Raw genomic sequence first — 7,168 nt, 5'->3', positions numbered from 1 at the left:
CGCCATGGATGACTTTTGGGCTGTAGAAGACTCATCGATAGACTTCCTCACAAGATCTGGGAGAATGAAACCTCTCGTTCCAACACAACCCATGCCAACCACACAACAAGTTCCCATACCTATCATTGAAGACAATGATATCGTCAAGCAGTTTAAGAAAACAAAAGTTGAAATGAACGTATGGAAACTTTTGGCGACATCTCGAGAACATAGGTTGGCTGTAATGAATGCCTTAGACAAAATAGGGATAGATTCTGACACCTCTCCTGAGGGTTTGGCTTACTTCCTCACGAGTGATCTTCCTAGTCCAAACAATTTGATCACCTTTTCTGACAAAGATTTACCTCCAAAAGCTGACAAACATTACAAGGCATTAAACCTCACGGTAGTTTTCAAGAGAATGAATGTCCCTATGACTCTTGTAGACAATGGATCGGCCATCAACGTCTGTCCACTTGGAACTGCGAGGATGCTAGGCATAAGGGATGAAGATTTAACTCTGTCTACACAAGGAATAAGGGCCTATGACGAAACTCGTCGTCAAGCTCTTAGTAAAATTACCATGAATGTAATGGCGGGAGCAATAGAACATGCTACTACTTTCCAAGTAGTAGACATTAAAGCTTCATTCAATTTGATGTTAGGATGCCCTTGGCTTCATGACCTAAAGGTCGTCCCCTCATCTCTCCACCAACAAGTAAAAGCTATAGTTGGGGGAATTCCTATCACCATCGATGCTTCACCTATGAGGATCAAGTCCACAGAAAACCCAATAATTAACGTGGAGCACGAAGAAGATGATAAATATTTATGGGGCTTTAACGAAGAGGTCTCCAAAATCCAGGAGGATGAAAGGACCCCTCTTTGCCACGACCCCCATTCGAACATGATAGTAAATGCTATTCTGAAGAAACAAGGACATTTTCCTGGGATGACCCTAGGAAAGAAGAAGGGAATAGCAAAACCGCTGGAGTCACCTGGCCTCCCTAAGTTAGACACTTTCGGACTTAGTTTCGAACTTGTTGGGGTTTAATGAGTCCGACTCACCGCGGAAACAAACCCCTACCAGAGGAACCACTCGCAATAGTTAAAATCATAAAGCATAAATAAATAATCACAAAGAAAAGATAACGAATCTTACCCTCAAAGCGAGCTTCGCCCAAAAACCGGGGCTCTTACTTGAAAGCTACGAGCACGTCAAGCGCCGCGCCTCCGATGATATCCACCCACAAAAGGCGAACACAACTTTAAGGTCCGCTACCTTGGGGTTAGCAAGGTCCGACCAAAACTCGAGTGTTATATGAGTTTAAGAGTTTTCCCAAAATTGTGGAATGCTCTTTTTAACTCCCACTCAAGCATCATTTCCAATGCCCCAAGTTGGGTATTTATAGGGAATGATGGGAGTATGAAAATCTCTCCCATCAATGTGGGACAATGAGATTTTCACATTTTATTTTAAAGCTAAAATAAAATTATTAAGCAAACTAGTAATAAATCAACAAGTGTCAAGCATACATGAGAGAGTAGGTCAGGACAACTTGGAGATGGGGACCAAACTTGCTCCCCACTCTCTCCCTCACCTTGCGCCACATGGAAACCCCACTTACTCCCATATTCCAAGCTTCCCCTTATTCACGGCCCTATGGCCCGAGACAAGCCACGAGCCAAGCCCGAGCCCGGCCGAGCCCAGCTCGCACCAGCTGTTGCTGTGGCGCGGTGCGGCTGCTGCTGTGCCTAGCCGCAGCTGGCCGTGGCTGCCAGCACGGTGCGCTAGCTCGTCTTGCCCCTAGCATTCGGATGCTCGAGGCACTCCGATTCTAGGGGTATTTTCGGGAATATGGTCGATTTATTATTATTTTGCGCGTCTCGTCTTTTATCATTTAGACTCGAATTCCGACGATCGGTTTCGACGCTCTAAGCTCGAATTACCGACGTCTAAATATTTAACACTCGGGCGACGAATTAATTTCTTCCGAATTAATTCATCGAGTTGGTTCGTATATTTTGCTTGGGTGTGACCCGAAGGGTTCAGTCAAGATTAAGCTGTAATATTAATTATATTAATATTACTGATCGGAAGCGGCTTCCACCCAGGCATTCCGATCACTTGACCTTACTGAATATATTAGCTTTCTAATAATTCTGAACCCGCTATCAGAATAATACACTTGTTCGAAGGACAAGTGTGCATTTTGTGTATAGCCCTTATCCTATGTCTCTTCATGAACTACAGAGTAAGATTACTAGTCATCTCTGTTACGTCCAGAAGTGTTTCTTGAAATCCGAGTTTGACTGTTAATAAGAAGATGATTTCTACTGAGCACGACCATGCAGTTTTTCACAGTCTCGCTCTTCGAGAGGCCTTGTAAACAACAAGACATGTTCCCTATTGTTAGTAGGGGACATTTCCAGTCTTGTAATGTAGCCTCTCTTACTAAGAGGACTCACCCGCCCGATATCTGTCTTTATAATCCCCAGTTACGGCAGACGTTTGGCGGATACCAAAGCGGACCAGTACTCAAACAAGAGATCTTCCACTACTCATGGTCAAAGGAAAAGTGTTCCGATAGTAATAATGAGAAAATACTTATGACGATTTTTAAATCTCTTAAAGTATCCTCATAGGTCGATCCAGTATGGTTCTAAACCAATACTTGTGCAAATGATTTATATCCTCATAGCACAAGAAACGGTGCTACAAATCATACTACACACTAATCTCTGATGGTCATTAATCGTCCACAAAATATGACCTTGATTAGGGATAATTTTCGATTAAAATATTCAATGTTCACTTAATAGGTGTTTCTTTATCCAAGCCATTGACTTGATACCCTATTTTGAATATTTATTAAAATCGAATGGACTCATTATTTAATTCTAAACCACAATTAAATAGAGACGGAGTGATTTAAATTGCATGAAAATTTTAATTACTCCAAAAGTGAATGGTTCATCATGGTTCTTTACATCAACATTGTTCAAAATTTGATTAAAACACTATAAAATGGAATTCAAAGCCAGTTCATGGCATGCTTGATTCACATTGCCTCAATGTGTTTGTTGTGCTTCACTTGAGGCAAAGGTTTAGTAAGTGGATCGGCTACATTGTCATCCATTACAACTTTGCAAATTCTGATTTCACCTTCTGACTTCCATTCTCGAATCATGTGAAATCGCCTCTGGACATGTTTGACCTTCTAATGTTCTCGTGGCTCTCTATCCTGAGCAATAGCTCCATTGTTGTCACAATAGAGGTCTATTGGACCCTTGATGGAGGGTACAACACCAAGTTCATCAATGAACTTGCGAATCCAAACTGCCTCCTTGGCTGCCTCAGATGCTGCCAAGTACTCGGCTTCAGTTGAAGAATCAGCGATTGTGCTTTGCTTTGCACTCTTCCAACTAAACGCTCCTCCATTGAGACAGAATATGTATCCTGATTGTGACTTAAAGTCGTCTCTGTCTGTATGGAAGATTGCGTCGGTATATCCCTCAACAACCAATTCATCTTTACCACCATAAACCAGGAATTTATCCTTGTTCCTTTTCAGGTACTTTAGAATATTCTTGGTCGCAGTCCAATGCGCCTCTCTTGGGTCTGATTGGTATCGGCTCGTAGCACTTAAGGCATACGATACATCAGGCCTAGTACATATCATGGCATACATGATCGATCCAATAAGCGAAGCATATGGAATTCGACTCATCCTTTCTCGCTCATCAGGTGTCTTTGGACACTGCTTCTTGCTTAAGGTTATGCCATGTGACATGGGTAGGTGCCCTCTCTTGGCTCCTTCCATTTGGAATCGAGCCAGTACCTTATCGATGTAACTACTCTGACTCATTCCAATCATCCTTTTTGATCTATCCCTATAGATCTTGATGCCTAATATGTACTGAGCCTCTCCCAAGTCTTTCATTGAAAAACATTTCCCGAGCCAAGTCTTTACAGACTCTAGCAATTGAATGTTATTTCCAATGAGCAAAATGTCATCGACATATAAGACTAGGAAGGCGATGTCACTCCCACTGACCTTCTTGTAGACACAAGACTCATCTGGATTCTTGATAAAACCAAACTCACTGATGGCTTCATCAAATCGCAGATTCCAACTTCTGCTTGCTTTCTTTAATCCATAAATGGACTTCTTAAGCTTGCATACCTTCTTAGGATTATTCTGGTCGACAAAACCTTCAGGTTGTGTCATATACACAGTTTCTTCCAAAATCCCATTGAGGAAGGCGGTTTTGACGTCCATCTGCCATACTTCATAATTGTAATATGCAGCAATCGCTAGAAGAATTCGAACAGACTTAAGCATAGCAACTGGAGAAAAGGTTTCATCATAATCAACGCCGTGAATTTGCATGTAACCTTTTGCTACCAGCCTTGCTTTGTAAATAAATACATTTCCATCTTTGTCGGTTTTCATCTTGAAAATCCATTTACATCCGATAGGTGTGTAACCTGCGGGTAAATCAACCAAGTCCCATACTTGATTTTCAAACATGGAGTCCATTTCGTATTTCATGGCCTCTTGCCATTTTGCAGAGTCGGGGCTCGCCATAGCTTGCTTGTAGGTTGCCGGCTCATCTCCATCCACTACTAGGATGTCCTGATCTTCGGTTAATACAACACCGAGATATCTGTCAGGTTGAGATCTTGGCCGAGTCGACCTACGTAGGGTAATGGACTGAGCATTTGCATTGTCGGGTTGACTTTGCATATTTTGACTTTGACCAATGTCAACAGCTGCTTGGTAAGCACTTTGATTGTCAACTTGTTCTTGATGCTCGTCGTCTCGAACTTCGTCGAGTTCGATTTTCCTCCCACTTGTCATTTTGGAGAGATGCTCCTTCTCCAAGAAGACACCATCACGAGCAACAAACACTTTGTTCTCGGATTTGTTGTAGAAGTAATACCCTTTGGTTTCTTTTGGATAACCCACAAAGTAAACCTTGTTAGATTTTGGATGAAGTTTATCAGAAATGAGTTTCTTGAAATATGCTTCGCATCCCCAAATCTTGAGAAAAGACAACCTTGGCGGTTTACTTGTCCATAATTCATATGGAGTCTTTTCCACTGCTTTTAACGGAGCACGATTTAGAGTGAGTGCCACAGTTAAAAGTGCATGTCCCCAGAAAGAGATTGGAAGTTCACTAAAACCCATAGTAGATCGTACCATGTCTAACAGGGTTCGATTCCTCCTTTCAAATACTCCATTCCATTGAGGAGTTCCCGGAGGTGTCAACTCTGAAAGTATTCCATATTCTTTCAGATGGTCATCGAACTCTTGGCTCAAATATTCGCCACCTCGATCCGCTCGAAGCGCTTTGATTTTCTTTCCGAGGTTGTTTTCAACTTCTTTCTGAAATTCTTTGAATTTATCAAACGATTAAGATTTGTGCGACATTAGGTAGACATAACCATATCTACTAAAGTCGTCCGTGAAGGTTATGAAATACCGATAACCACTCCTTGCGGGTGTACTCATTGGTCCACATACATCGGAGTGTATTAGTCCCAACAAGTCACCGGCCCTTTCTCCTAAATTGGAGAATGGTTGCTTTATCATCTTGCCTAATAAACATTTTATGCAATTCTCAAAGGATTCTAAATCAAATGAGTCAAGAATACCTTCTTGTAGAAGTTTCTTGATGCGTTTGATGTTAATGTGGCCAAGGCGACAATGCCACAAGTAAGTTTGACTGGACTGTGTAGTCTTAGTTTTCTTTGTATTGGTATCAAACATTTATCTAAAAACACGTGAAAGTGTCATTCCATAAATATGTTCAAGACATCAAAACAAAAGGTCTTGATTTGATGAAAATGACGTCCAACATCGGGAATACATCAAAAGTATGGTAGATAAAACTAAATAAGTTCTACTTCTTTAGAAAAATCATGAGATTACAAGTTTCTCTTGGATAGATCTCTTCCATCCTACTTGCGAACTCGATTCCTCTTGAAAAAGCACCGCTCACTTAGTTCCTGAAAAAGGAGTGTGTTGTGAGTCAATTTTCCGGTATCTAATACCTTTTAAAATTGCTTATATTCAAGTGTATAAGATGATACCTAAGGTTGAGGTTACTTTTCCTTTCTCCTCATCATCCAGATACATGCCGCATTCTCTTTTGTAGTGTCCGGGATTACCAGAATAGAAGCAGCGCATCTTCCTCTTGTCTTTGAACTCCTTCTTCCTTGGTCTAAGGGTAAAGTTAGCCTTCTTGCAAGAATAGGTCTTTTGGAGCTCTTGGATGACTTCCCTTAAGGACAGTGTATCCCTATTGGCGGTGAGACGCATCTTAAGCCCCACATACCCCGAGTGAAGAGAGCTAAGAAGCATGTGAGCCGCTTGCTCGTCTTCCACTGGTTTGCCAATTAGCTTCAGATGGTTGAATAACCTTGTCATGTTAATTACATGAGCTTGAAGTGGCATTCCGGGCCTAAGTCTCGCACTGTAGACTTTTCCCCATACCTCTTGTCTTTCTTTCGAGAGACATCTTTCATGCGGTGGCTTGATCCTCATTTTGGAGAGTGACCTAGTCACATTCTCCACATGACCATCATAATTTCCCCTAGCACTCTTGGTGACCCTCATATTGACTACATCCTCAAGAGCTTTGAGCATCATGTCCAGAAAATAGCCGGAGAAAACCCCTCTCCATTGATCCGGGATGGAGTTTGCCATGAGTTTAGAAACTCTCTTGCAATCTATACTCCATTCTTCATGAGCTTCATCACTCATGATCCCTTTCGAGTAGAAACTCGGGATCGGAGTGTCCAAGATATGCTCAAGGTAGCAATTACTGAGTGTCTTTCGGAGTTCATCTTCCCATTCCTTGAAGTTCACCAAATTGAGCAAAAATGGTAACTTTTCGGGAAGTTCCGGGTACATAAGGTCGTTGTCATTAGTTGAAGACATGATTCTACAATTGAAAGAATTTTAATGAAAAACCATTCAAAAAATACTTAAATAAGATTGAATTTTTTTCATGCAAATTTTCAATACTTATTTAACGTCTTATTCACACGTAAAAGTTGTCCCTATTTTGTGAAAATAAGGCGATTCCAAGATCCGAAGAAACAAAGAGTGGTTAAGCATGCTTTGGTTTGTCTTAAACACTCAATATTCTTGGGTAAGCATTGCCTTGCTAATGGCTC

Source organism: Chenopodium quinoa, unplaced genomic scaffold, assembly GCF_001683475.1.
Source record: "Chenopodium quinoa cultivar QQ74 unplaced genomic scaffold, ASM168347v1, whole genome shotgun sequence".
Lineage (NCBI taxonomy): Eukaryota > Viridiplantae > Streptophyta > Magnoliopsida > Caryophyllales > Amaranthaceae > Chenopodium > Chenopodium quinoa.
Note: the sequence above shows the minus strand (reverse complement) of the source record.